Below are 14040 nucleotides of genomic sequence, written 5' to 3'. Positions count from 1 at the left end.
TAAATTTTTTTTTAAAAGGAAGGAAAAAAAATAAAATTAATAAATATTTAAGTGCAACTGAAAACAGATGGTTTTCCTCAGCTCCCTTGTCCTGTGGCAGGCCCAGCTGGAGACTGGGTGTGGCCGTGTCTATAAAGGGACCCACGTCCACAGGTGGTCCAGAGCCCAGAAGCACCTCCACTCTCGGTCCCTACCTGCCTCTCCTTCCTAGGCTCCACTCGTCACCATCCTCATAAACACCCAGCCAGGGAGTGCTCTGCTTCACATCAACCAGCATCACCCTCCCCTCCCCCTCTCCTTCTTGCATCTCTCTTTTGGCAGTGCTATTTGTTAAACCGCAAAAACACACCAAATACGGCTCTGTATTTACAGGGCGGGAGGAGAGTAGGGGATGGGGCAGGCGGAGAGGAGAGAGGTACAGCTTTGCCTCTAATGTCTTCGTTAGTTGAACTCATCAGCTAAAATCATTTGCAGAATTTTTTTTTTTTTTAAAAAGGAGACAGAGAGAGAGAGAGAGAGAGAGAGAAAAGGAACTGATCATATGCAGGAGAAATAACTCAGATGTGAAAATCCTTCAGACGGGGAGATTGCACTATTTATTCACCCAAGTGTCCTGCTGTGTCTCTGAAATGCAGTGATTTAATGAGGTGCTGCAAGGGTATTTGTTATTAAGAAATTCTGTCTCTGCTTATTCTCCTCCGTGTGATTAGGACGGAGCCAGCCGGCAGAAGCTCCTCACTGGCATGCTATTAAAGATTTAGGAGGCTGTTGCTCTTCCCCTGTTCCCCTCTTACAAGCGCCTTTTGAAATAGTTCCAAAATTAAATATTGTACAAGCCGATCAGCCTTGTTTAACGCAGATGCTGAGTGAGATTTAAAAAGAAATTAGAAAAGCATTTGTGTTAACAGATGTTCTTCCTTTTCTCTCTTGGAGCTGAGATGATTGGGGCTGGGTCCCTCCTGAACCACGCAAGAGCCAAGAGGGATAAGCCCCAAATTGCACAGGGGCAGAGAGGGGACACCTGGGTCCTCAATCCCTCTGTTGGTCAGGACCTGGGGGCCCTGCAGGAAGGAGAAAAGCAGGCTGCTAGCCTGGCAGGCTCTTCCCCAAATCTCCTGGAGTCTCCTGGAGCCTCTCCCAAGGCCAGGGCATTCAGCAGGTGCTCGCTGGAAATCTGCAGCCACGCAAACACCATGATTCAGAGCTTCAGGAAATCAGCAAAGGAGCAGAAGTCTCTGTCCCCAAACTCATCCAGCTATTGAACTTGATGATAGACCAAGTCTTCTTAGCGCCTCTAATCCAGACCCTTCATCCAGGCCATACCAGCTCTGACCAGCCCCCCAAGTAAGTTAGGCACCCTACTTCCTTGGGATCACACTGCTTCCTTCCTTGACGTCCAGTTAGCATGGTCTATCTGTGCTAACTTGGTAAGTTCTGGCTGATGTCTTAAATCTCTCTTCAACAGACTTTGCACTCTGTCCTTATTTAAAGCTAATGGGGGCCATCCCTTGAATAAATAAAGCCATCCAAGTGTATGGCATGTTGAGGCTTCTCAAAGTGCCTACCCCTGCCCTGCAGATTGGTCCCCACGGCCTCCCTTGAGGCATGAGGAAGAGGCTCAGTGATATGGGTACTAGTAAGTGGCAGATCTGGAACTAGTACCATGCCCCCCAAACTCAGTCAACTGTCTCATCTGATAAGCCGCAGAGATTGAGAAACAGATTGTCGATGCTCTTTGCAGATTTACATTTGTTTATCATTGTTGTTGGGAAAACACAAGGCACAGAGAGACAGCGACTCGCTCATGAGCCCACAGAGCATCCGGGACAGAATCAGACAAGAATCTGCCTCCTAAAGGTCCAACTGAGTGTTTCCCCGTCCGTCAGCCTATTGCACCATCTACCAATGTTTATTAAGTGCCTGCTGTTTGCCAAGCTTTGTGCAAGGCACTGAAGGCATGGGGGGACCAAACGAGAGCCTCAAGAGGAAGCAGACATTAAACAAATTATTGCAGATACGGACAAAAGCATTCACAAGAAGGAGTATGGGGGCTCATGGGAGTGTGTAAGTAGGGAAACAGAACCAGTCAGGACTCGACTGCCCCCAAGGTAAGACAATGAACAAACTACAGCCAAGAAACCAACTGCAGATCAGAGGTAGCCGCTAACTATTCCTTTAACCCCGGGGCACCCTTCGCCACATTCAACTAGCTCCCAGTGATGGGATCCTGCTCAGTTCCTCCTGCCAACCCCTGCCCCATTAGGCGTGGAGCGCTGCCCTTCTTGTCCCCATCCCCGCCCCCAACGTGGACGGCAGAGTAATAACCTCCACCCCCGCCATCACCACCGTTACTCGCCACGTCCTCTCTGAAGTCCCAGCCCTGCACACATGCCCCAGTAACAAGAAGAAAGACAAGCAAAATTGAGAACCAGGCAACTTCCTAATTAACACTCTCGGAAACAGCCGGACCTCCCCCTGCACGCAAACGAAGATCCCCTTTAAAGGCTTTGAAGGGGACTGAGCCATGGCAGAGGGACGGGGTGCGGGAATGAAGGTGGCTCTGGACGGGGCAGGGGCCGTGGGGGTGGCAGGCAAGGGCCAGACCGTGGTAGTGCTACGACAAGCTGCAGGGCTGGCCTGGATAAAGCTCCCAACTGCTCTGGGTCCCTGTCTCCCCATCTGCACGCAGGGAACTGAGCTCAGTGCGACCCGGGATCTGGTGACTCACTTCTCCTACCTGGCCTCCTCCTCTTGGAGGTTCTCCTGTGGAGCTCAGCCTTTAACACACCACACCTCTTCTCATCACCCAGGGCAGGGCTTCACTCACCTCCTTCCTTAACTCTGAAATATCCCATTTTACATCAGAATCACCCGTGGAGCTTTAAATAGACAGATGCCTGAAAGCCACCCCTAGAGATTCTGGCTCGGCTAGCCTTGGTAAAGACCCGGGCACCAGCTGGGTTTATTTCAGACACTTGAATGGTCATACAGGACCAAGAACACTGCCCAACAAGTTAGTGCGACTAGAGCTTCTCCCTGGAGGCAGAGGAGACCCTTCCAGGCTTTCCTTCCTTGGGTCCTCATACTGAGCCCTCCAAATTCCAGTGACAGCACCAGGGCAGGGAGGTTTCAGCTAGTGCTGTGACTTTCAGGCTCTGTCTGTGCCCTTCATCTAGTCTAGGTTACCTCTCCCCTCTTCAATGACCCCCGCATGGGGACTTCCACAGCCCCCACCCCAGCCAATCCATCCACCGTCCAGAGCATCACCACCTAGTGTCTGTGCAACACTTAGAGCCCAATGTCTTGCCTTACCGTTAGTTGCCAATGCATCTGTAGCCCTCTCTAGGTGGCAAATTCTTTGAGAGGAACTGTGTTTTATTCATCGTTTATCCTCCTCACACCAAAGCCTTGCCTAGTGCTTTGAACATAATAGGGATTCAGAGTCTTTAGTTGGGGAAATAATAGTAACACACATGAAATGGCTAGAGAATCATATAAGATATGTATATATATTTCAGAGAGGCAAAATAGCCTTAGTCTAGAAGTCAGAAAGGTGGGATCCTGGTCCCAGCTCTGTAACTTTGGAGCAAACCTGCAACCTCTCTGGGCCTTGGGATTTTTGTCTGTAAAAGCAGGTGGTTGGACTCAACCATCTCTAGGCTGCTTCACACTCTGTTCCTCTCATTCAGAGCCCCTAACTGCCTCTAGGTATTCAAAGAAGCAGCCCTGACTCCACGTTACTTGAAGAACCAGCACAGGAGCAAAATCAGTATTTCATGCTTTGTCAGCCTGGGACATGACTGGGAAAGTACCAGCACACGTGGCAGTGGAGGTTTCCATCCCCTCTAAAAATATATGTGTCCGTACATGGACCCACTCGTATACATCCCATCTTCCTTTATCCTAAACCTCTACCCTCATGTTTTACAAAATCCAGGAAGGCACAAGATCAATGTTGTCTTTGAAGCGGACCAAAATAGATGAGTACCAAAACCACTAGGCAAGGTGGCATTATATTTAAAAGTCCCATGATGCAAGCTCTTCCAGAGCTAAGTGCCCTGCCGTTATCTGGAAGAGGAAGGGAAAAAAAAACAAAAAAAACAAAAAAACACTTGTTTTTCTGCCAGTCAAGGTCTGCTGGTTCATCTTTCCTCTCAGCTGGGAATTCCTAGAGCTGCAGACCAGGAAATACAGTGATGGCAGCCAGTTTAGAAACTAAGAAGCTGTGGTAAAGGCTGATAGTTGCTTCCCAATAGCCACTCCTTCCTGTTTTCTTAGGAATACAGACAGTCTTTCTGACTTTTTACTAGGCACCCAGCTAAAAGATGACATTTTCCAGCCTCCCGCTTAACTAGCGTGGCCATCAACTAAATACTGGCCAGTGAGACAGAAGTACTGTGTGACACTTCCAGAAAGTCTCCTGAAAAGGAAGGGCCTCCTCCTTCCAGCTGCTGGATGTAATGGCTGGAGCTCTAGAAGCCATTTAGGACCATGAGGTAAACTTGGGAAAGAAGCCACAAAGTGGCAAAGTGACAAGATAGAGAAAGTCTTGGTCCCTAACCCTGTGATCTGCCATAACTCCTTCTGATTTGTTTTATGTCTGATTTGTTTGTTTCTGATTTGTTTTGCATCAGGGAGTGAGGTCACTGCTTGGTGGTTTCTGTTACTCAGAGCCAAACCTAGTTCTAATTGATGCTGCAGATGAAGTGTACAGAACACTGGACTGAGAGTGAGAGGACAGGTTCTTGTCCTGGGTCTGCCGTTAGAGTTGGCTGTAAATTAGGGCCAGTCCCTAAATTCTGTAGGCCTAAGCTTCATGATCTGTAAAATGGGTCCAGATGAGAGAGGAAATGAATTACATAGTTTCAAAGAGCCATTCAATTTCCAAACCAGATACTTCTGTTAAAATTTCAAGATATCCCAGTAACTTAGGATAGACCAGTTAGAGAACCCAGTTCAAGAGTCCCCAGTGTACCAGTGATGACATCTTTCATCAGCAGGGGTGCCATGAATACTACCAAAGTGAGACACAATCAGGGCACTCAAAAAAACCAATATCACAGACTTCAGAATTTGATAAACTTGACTTCAATTCCCAATGCCACAATTTTCTAACTCTGAGACCTTGGACAAGTCACCTATCCTCATCCTTAAAATGGGCAAACAATATCCAACGTTGCAGGGATATTGGATGGATTCGTGGGAATGTAAACATCAAGCTTATCCAGAGCACCAAAGTGGCACAGTTAATCTCTAGATTGTGCCAAAATAAATTGGATGCCCGGAGAAGAGGCCAGACACCCTGGGCAAACACCCTCTGTCCTCATGGGTCACCAGGATGGGGACCCCGATCCCCACTAGGCCCACACTAAGCCATGTGAATGAGGAAAGACAGCCCAGTTTTCATTCTTCTCTGTAATGGAAAGGGGGTGGGGATCACAAGAAGAGAAAGAAAGACAAAACTGAGGAGCTGAGATTTGGGTGTGTGAGTACTTCAGCAAGAAAGCATATATCTTTATTGGCTCTGGACAGTCTGCCAATCAGCCACGAAATTACCAGCTTCCCGCTCCTCCCAGAAGGGCCTCTGCGGCTGTGCACAAAAGCTGCCAAAGGAACTTCGGGACCTGGAGGATAAAAGCCCCTCTCTGCCTGGTGCGGGCTGATTTGCAATGCATTGCTTCAGCATAATGTCCCAACTCTGCAGCCACACAAAGGCATTTCTGTCCCTATCTGCGAGTTTAATAATTTCTATTTCCTACACCTTGCATTCATAATGCATCCACCCAACATGGGCTTGGGCTGGGCGCTGGCCTCAGGCCTCGGCCATGTCAGTTGCCCTCTCCAGGGGCCCGGGCTGGAAAACCATTTATTAGACAATTTAGCATCTTCGGAGGATGCAGCAACCGCAGGCAGGCTGCCTGACCTCCTTGAAATATAGCTCAGATGTACTCACCTAGCCCTTCTTGGCCCTTTACCCCACTTCATTAATTTATTTATTCCACGCAGCACCTACTACTGGTAGACATTGTCCCAGCCACGCTAAGAACTGGTTTCATATCACTGATAGCCAGCACTGAGGAGGTGCTATATATATGGGGGAGGGGGGTGATTTGATATGAGAAGTGCACTTGACCGTAACTCTGTGAAGGTTGGTACCATGTCCATTCAAGTTCACTCTTGATTTCTTTAGCACTTCACAAAATCTGCACATAATAAGTACTCAATTATATTTGATGAATATTGAGTGAAAACATAAATGACCATCAAGACCTATAAGTAAAATGAAAACAGATTTTGTTTGTTAGGTTTTGCTTTGTTTGGCGTGACTGTGGTGGGGGGGAGGGCACCTGTCACAGGAGACCTAAAAGCCAAGGTACCTGTGGAGCTGGCCCTGGAGGAGAGCAGAAGTTCAATTTCACAGAGAAAGGCACGGATGAAAGAAACCGCTCCCTGCAGGGGGAAAGAGCCTGCAGAGGCAAGAAGAACATTAAGAGTTTGGGGTTGAGGGGCAGGCGAGTGAGCTGAAGGAGTAGGTTGGTCCCAGTGATCCAAGGCCTCACTCATTGGCCAGAATTGGGAATGACGTCAGACAAACCTAAGCTTGGGTCCCAGCTTCAGTGTTTATCAGCAGTGTGACTTCCGTCAAGACCTCTCACCTTGCTGAGCCTCCGTTTTCTCTTCTGTAAAATATGGTCACTGCAAATTCCTCCCTTCCGGCATCGCCATGAGGCTCACAAGCAGTGGTCCTGCACGTGAGGCAGGGAGCATGGCTGGTTCATGAGGTCGTGGGTGGAAGCCACATCTGCTTTTCACAGGGATCCTGGCACTTCTGATTCAGGCGGCCCTGAGAGTGGGCAGAATCCAATCCTGTCGTGGACTGCCATGCACCCCTCTCCTCTCTGTTTGGGAAACACCAGCAAGATCACTGTGTCCCCACCCCTGCAGGGAGAGCTAATCCCACCAAGTAGAGTGAGAGGTACAGAGGGCACAAAGGTCTGGGAGCAAACTGTGTGCAGCTGACTCGGGTCAGAGAAGTGTTAGGTGAGTGGCTGATGGCGACCGCGTGTCCCCCAGACACTTCCCTGAGCAGGTGGTACCCACTGTCTGCTCCTTCCTGCAGACAGTGAAGACGGGGACCCCTCTTCCTCCTCTTCCTCTGCCCTCTACCAGCCACATCACAGATGCCTTTCTCTCTGACTCTAATCAGCTCTTCCTATCCTTCTCTGCACCTCCCCACCCGCAGGCTACCTAACCCAGCACTGAGTTAAGAGTAATATTGGAAAGGTTAGATCTGGAATGGACAATTATCCCCACCCATGTTTCACAGATGAGAAGACTGAGGCCCAGAAAGGTAATGAGACCTGCCCGAAGCCACACACTGAGTCAGTGGTGGAGGCAGTGGCAACTCAGTACACACATGCAGTACACACATGGTTGATTGTTTCTGCCTATACAAGTTAGGAAGCTTCTAGCTGCAAGTAATAAAATGTTCAACCCCAAAGAGCTTAACAATGAAAATATGTATTATCTGATATAACAAGAGGCACTGTTAATTCTGTCGATCAATATCAAGAGCCATTTCTTTCCCTCTCTCTGCTCTGCCATGCTCAGCATGTTGGCAGTTGTCCTCAGGCTCACCTCCTCATGGTCATAAAGTGGCTGCAGCAGCTCTCAGCATCATGCCCTCACATAATAATACTGCTCAAAAAATAAAATGCCCCTCTTTTGTGCTCATTTTAGGGTGAGAAATCCAAGAATCCCTGCAGGCTCTATTGTGTCCCACTGGTTAGAATTGCAAGGCAATTAGATGGAGTATGATTGCCTGGCTGCCTACATGATTCGCCCTCTGGTTCTGGGAGAAGCCAGCTTGCCTTGAGGTGCATGGGTACAGGAGATCTAGACAGAGTAAGTGTTCTGCCAGTAAAGAACAATGTGGAGGCTGAACGGCATGCAGGCAACCAATAGCTGGTCACGCTACCTATGTGTGATGTTGACCTTCAGCTTCTCAGGGACAATGAAGAGACAGCTTTCACTGGAATACAAAGGTCCATCAGCATTTGTTACAGCCTAAGTCTCTGCTTTGTTCGTCTTTGAACTTGGGCACAGAGTTAAACAGCCAGGATCGAATCCTTACTAGCCCTGTGAGGTGGGATCACCAGCTTGTCCTGGGAGCCTCAATTCACTCAGCCACTTGAGAACAGGAGCTGTACTATTCAACTCTGCACCCCAACACTTAGCCTCATGCCCCTACACATAGTAGATGCTCACAAAATGTTGCTAAGCCAATGAATAAAATCTGTAAGCCTAGGATAATTCCCTCTCTCTTACAGGGCTGTAATTGGAATCCAGTGTAATAATGTAGAAAAAAGCATTTTGTTAAAAGTGCAAGGAGGTGTTACTATTTTCATTATTCCCCTCTCTTCTCTTTCCTCTCCACCTCAAAAAAATCTGACTCTATACAAAAAGTTCGCCACTGGAAAACCTGGGAATGGGTGGAGAAGAGAACATGAGAAAACAAATCCTAGTTCAAGGTCTGTGTTAGTCAGTTCAGGCTGCCATAACAAAGTAGCACAGACTGGGGGTCTAAAGCAACTGAAATCTACTTCTTACAGTTCTGGAGGCTGGAAGTCCAAGGTCAAAATGCCGTCAGGGTGGGGTTCTGTTGAGGGCTCTCTTCCTGGCTGGCAGGTGGCCACCTTCTCGCTGTGACCTCACATGGCTTCTTCTCTGTGTGCATGTGGACAGAGAGAGAGCCCTGGTGTCTCTTCCTCTTCTTATAAGGACACCAGTTTTATTGGATTAGAGTCCCACCCATATGATCTCATTTAACATTAATTACCTACCTCTAAATACAGTCATATTAGAGGTTAGGACTTCAACATATGAATTTGGGGGAAGGGGACATAATTCAGTCCATAAATTCTGAGGAGTGTTCTGGAATTGTTCCTCTCATTTTGGGAACCAAACTTAGACATAGCCTGCCCTCTGTGGTCTGTGCCTCAGCAGAATGTCAGAGTAACGGTGGCATCTGTCCCAGGTACATTCTCGGATCTCATCAGCTGACCTGCCATTCTTGGTATCACTCCTGGACTCAGCCAGCCCCAGTTTTATGTATCAGTATTTGTTGTTGCCTCTTTCTCTGCCCAGACCACATGCACAAAATTCTAATGACCCATTCAGACTCCATTTTCTGGTTTGCTAACCCTGGCCTCCCGCTGAAGCTAAAGGCTCTGCACACCCCTTCACTTCTGGCATCATTCATCAGGATCGATGAGATTGTGCTGCAGTTCCCAACAATTCCAAAACCACAATCACTTAACAGAGTTGTTTCTCACTAATCTACATGTCCAATGCTGCAGGGCATGGGGCTCTGCTCCACACAGTCATTCAGGGACCTAGGCAGATGTAGGTTCCTCCAGATTGTGACACGGCAGGATTTTCTAAAGACAGAGAGAAAAGAAATGGAGAAAAATGCACACCAACTCTTAAATGCTCACAGAAATGTCATTTCTGGTTGCACGCCGCTGGCTAGAACTGGCCATGCAATACAGGTGAACTTGTTCATGTGACAGGAAAGAGAAAAGACGTAGAAATATTGGTGAGCACGAGTAATGTCTATCAAACTCACTCTCTCTAATAACCATGACTTCCCCCTAGCCAGGAAAGCCCCCACATTCCCTTCTTCCCCTCGAGGGTATAGAACATGTATGTATTAATAATTATACATTCTCAACGTATACACCCAACAATAGGCAAAAAGCCACCCATTATTTCTGAGTCAATCATTTCAACATTTTTCTACTAAGGTCCCCAGAAATGACAATCGGCGACTCTCTAACTCTCATCTTACCAGAAACTCAAAGTACCTCTGCCTGCTTACCCAGACAGACTGCCCTGCCCTCTCCTATAGCAAGGTATTCAGGAGTGACATCATCATTAGCCCACCACTGCTCCCAACCCCCTTGATGGACTATGCTGGGGAGCACTTACAAGCACCCAGGGTTTCCCCTCCACCCAGGGCCCCAGTCCCACCCAAAGATAAATAATTCAAGCCAAGACATTCGACGGTGCTGCTACCATGCCAGGGATTTAGTGCACACATCGCTCGTGCTCCTCTTGCCGCCACAAGAAATATTACAAATTGATCCACAGGACCTGACTCCCTGCTCATACTTCTCCTGGGCTGCCACTGATGCTTCTCTCTAGAAGTAAAGGCTGAGCTGGTGACAGCAGGATTTAAGTCTGGTGTGGGGGGTGGGGGAGGTGTTGGGGATGGTCAGCTGAGAAGCTGAGAAGGGTGGACTGCGGGAGGAGAGGCCAAAGAGCTGGGCCTCGATGATGATGTAAAATGCTAGGTGTCTCCACCAAGAGTCCCCGTGGGGAAATAAGGCAAACCCTTTGCAGCTCAGTAAGCAGGACCTTTGTCTTGCCTCCTTTAGAGTAAGGACCAAAAATACTAACATGAGCCACCAGTTCTTGAGCCATTATTATGTGCTAAGCACTTTTCTGAATGCTTTATATGTAAATATATTCATTTGGATTAATTAGAATTAGGCTCAGCTGGGAGTGACAGTAAACCCTAAATAACAGTAGTTTAAGTAGGATGCTTATTTTAGCTCTTGAGGTGAGCTGTCCAGGGCTAGTATTCACATCACAGTATTTAAAACCCAGGTTCCTTCTGTCTTGTTGCTCTGCCTGTATGGCCTCCACTTCTAAAGCCACTTTGTGCCCCAACACGACTGTTCCAGTTCCAGCCACTGTGCCTGAATTCCTGCCAGCAGGATGGAGTAACAGGAGGGTAAGAGCATGACCCTTCTCTTTAAGGGCACTTCTAGAAGCCACACTTACCGCTTCAACTTGCATTCCTTTGGCCCAACCTTAGTCACGTGGCCACAGCAGTAAAGGAGGCTGGGAAACGTAGTCTTGATTCCAGTCAGCCACGTGCTCCAGGCAGCTAACATCTGAGAGTTCTATTGGTGTAGAAGAAGAAGAGAAAAGTGACTGAGGGACCACTAGCAGCATCACTCATGTCATTCACCTCACAACAACTTCTTGAGGTAGTACTGTTATTAAATGCTTTTTACAGATAAGGTAACTGGCATACAAAATTTCTGCATGAAATTCCCTGATCAAAATCATTATTATCCTTCAACTTACTTACTGAATGTCAATGACCTTCCACCTTGCATTAATAGTGTTTATCTCTCAGGCTACACAAGGCGGGCTGCACAGTGCCCTTGAAGGCAGGGCGATACATTTAATTCATTTCTTTCTCCCTGGTGCCTGATACCATGCCTGGCATAAAGGGGACATTCAGCAAATAAACATTTGTGATACTAGATCAAATATAATTCTTTCCTTTGCTCTGTCATGATCACCCTTATTATCAAAAACCAGTTAATCAGCTGTTACATGCACTTGGCACTCTTTAACTCAAGATCAACAGACGTGGCATCCACTGCCCAAGAACTGATCATCTAAATCTGGGAGAATTTGAAATGGAAAGAACAACATCCACCTCTTCCCCTACCCTCTTATCTGGAGATGAGAGACCCTGCTCTCCTGTTGGAGGAACTCTCATGGGCTTTCTAGCCGAGAGGAAAGAAACTCCTGCCTCCCCAGGGGAGAGAAGCAGGGCTGCTCCCAAGAATATGGAACTGCTGATCAGCCTGCTTTGCAGATGCCCCCCCACTGCCTCCCCCGACGCTGACGAGGCTGAGCAGTTCAGGCAGAGTTCATCTTAAGCGACTCCGTCATCACCCCCACTCTCAGCCCACTCTTCGCGGCATTTGCAATTTCTCTGCTCCGGGGGTCATGTCTCCAGTGTGCCCTCCCTGAGTAATTGTGAAATTATTATGGTTGGTGATTTTAATTTAAATTGGATGGAGGAATGTCATACTGCGGTCGACTCATTTGCTATGGATTTTCACTTAACCAAATTGATTAGTCAACCAACTAGACTTAACTTGAGAGTTGTAATCATTCATTATTAGATCTCATTTTTCCCAACACACCCAGATGATGTCAAGAAATTAAAACTGCAGCAAAAACTCCAGAAATGTCTTCTCATCAAGGCAGTGGGATCTGATTGAAGCGTTCCAGAGATGAAACAGGCTGTGGAAATCTGTGGGGGGCCACCAGGGCCAAACTCCTTGGTGCTGCCCCAGAAGAATGGCCAAAAGAAAAGAATTGGGAATTCATGGGGAGGAGAGCAGGCTATCAATCCTTTCCTCCCTCTCCCATGTGTCAAACTTCTACTCATTCTTCAAGAGCCATCTCAAATACTACCTCTTCTTTGAAGCCTTCCATAACTTCCCAGGCAGAGTAATTTGCCATCTTTTCCACTCCTGTATACATCTCTATTATAGGAACCAGTAGGTTTTCGGGTAATTATTGTTTAAATATCTTTTCTCCTCTAAATTAAAGCTCCTTAAGTCCAGGGTCAGGTTTTAGTCAATAACATATCCTGTCTGAAAAAGAATATATATATATATATATATATATAGAGAGAGAGAGAGAGAGAGAGAGAGATGTTTATCTGAATCACTTTGCTGTACACATGAAACATTGCAAATCAACTACAGTTCAATTTTGAAAAACGAATGTAATGTATAAAAAAAAAAGTATCCTGACTCTATCACTGTGCTTAGCACATAGTAGGCCCGCAGTAAATATTTCGCTATAGATTGAATGAGTGAATAAATACACTGCCTAAAGGACAATGCACTGGGATGGATTCTGTGGGCAGAGCAAAATTCACCACTGTGGATTCCTGCAACTGCCCAAGAGTGGAAGGGAGATGGCTCAGCTGCTACAGGTATGAATCATATCTAGAGATTAACGTGGACGTTACGCTGAGTGTGACGCACCTGTATGCTCTGACTGCCGGTAAAAGCTAATATGATTGTCAGTTGCTTCAACAACACTAAAGAATATATCCAAAAAAAAGGGACAGTCATTGTGCTTTTGCCCTGGACAGTCTAGTCCCAGAACATCACTTAGAAGGACACTGCAGACTGAAATCTGGGAAAAGAGGTCCCATATGGTGAGGGCTGGCTTCATGGGCATACAACCCTGAGCTTGATTTAACCCTGCCTGCTGTCACCATCCTGAAATTCCTGGTAATTCTTGAACAAAGGTCCCCACATTTTTTCAAGACCCATGCAAATTATGTAGCTGGTCCTGCATATGGGGAAGGAAACCATGTCACATGAAAAATAGCTAAAGAACCTAGGGTGATTTGCCTGGAGAGGGGAAGCCTCAGCGGGGACATCCTAACTGTCTCCAAATACCTAAAGACAGTCAAGGGGGAGAAGAATGAGACTCTTTCTGTGCTACCCCAGAGGACAGAACCAGGACCATGGGGTTGAGGCTCATTTAGATTTGGGGCTGATGTTGGCAGGCAAGGGGCAGGGGCACTCTGCATTGACTAGAACTATCTATTTGCAAAAGACTCCTGCGAAATGAAGTACAGTCCATGGCTGGAGGTATTCAAGCTGAGACTATACTTGGCATGGAATATTGTTGAGGCAGAGGAGGAAGCAGCAGACGGGGGGTGGGGGGTGGACTGAAGGATTCATAAAATCCCTCCCAGTGCTTTGATCCTATGCTTCCAAGGCTAGGCAATCCCCTTTCTAATGCAGAGTAGGGGCAAGTGGAAGGGAGTGGAGAGAAGCAGAGGGGAGTGAAGGGGGAGAGAATCACTGTCTGGGGTAAGTAGATGTGGACCGTGACCCTTGACTTATAACTGCTGCAGCCAGAGGTGAAAGGAGGAAGCTTCACAATCGACCCTCCTCTAAGTCTTTCCCAGCAGCCTTCCTTCCTGTCACTCGTGGAGGAGCTTTAGCTGCCAGGGGCAGTGTTACCTGGGCAAATGGTCAGCATCCTCTCTCACCCACAGCCAACAAACACCCCCCCCAGTGGATTTAATCACCCACCCAGGGTGTATGTGCGGGCTGAGGAGAAGGTAGCAGTGGCTAACGAGGAGTTAAGTCCATGATCAACCCTCAAAGTTGTCCTAAGTGGCTTTGATCCAGAAAG

Source organism: Eschrichtius robustus, chromosome 11, assembly GCF_028021215.1.
Source record: "Eschrichtius robustus isolate mEscRob2 chromosome 11, mEscRob2.pri, whole genome shotgun sequence".
In the NCBI taxonomy this organism is placed as follows: Eukaryota; Metazoa; Chordata; class Mammalia; order Artiodactyla; family Eschrichtiidae; genus Eschrichtius; species Eschrichtius robustus.
This window is presented reverse-complemented; position numbering follows the sequence as displayed.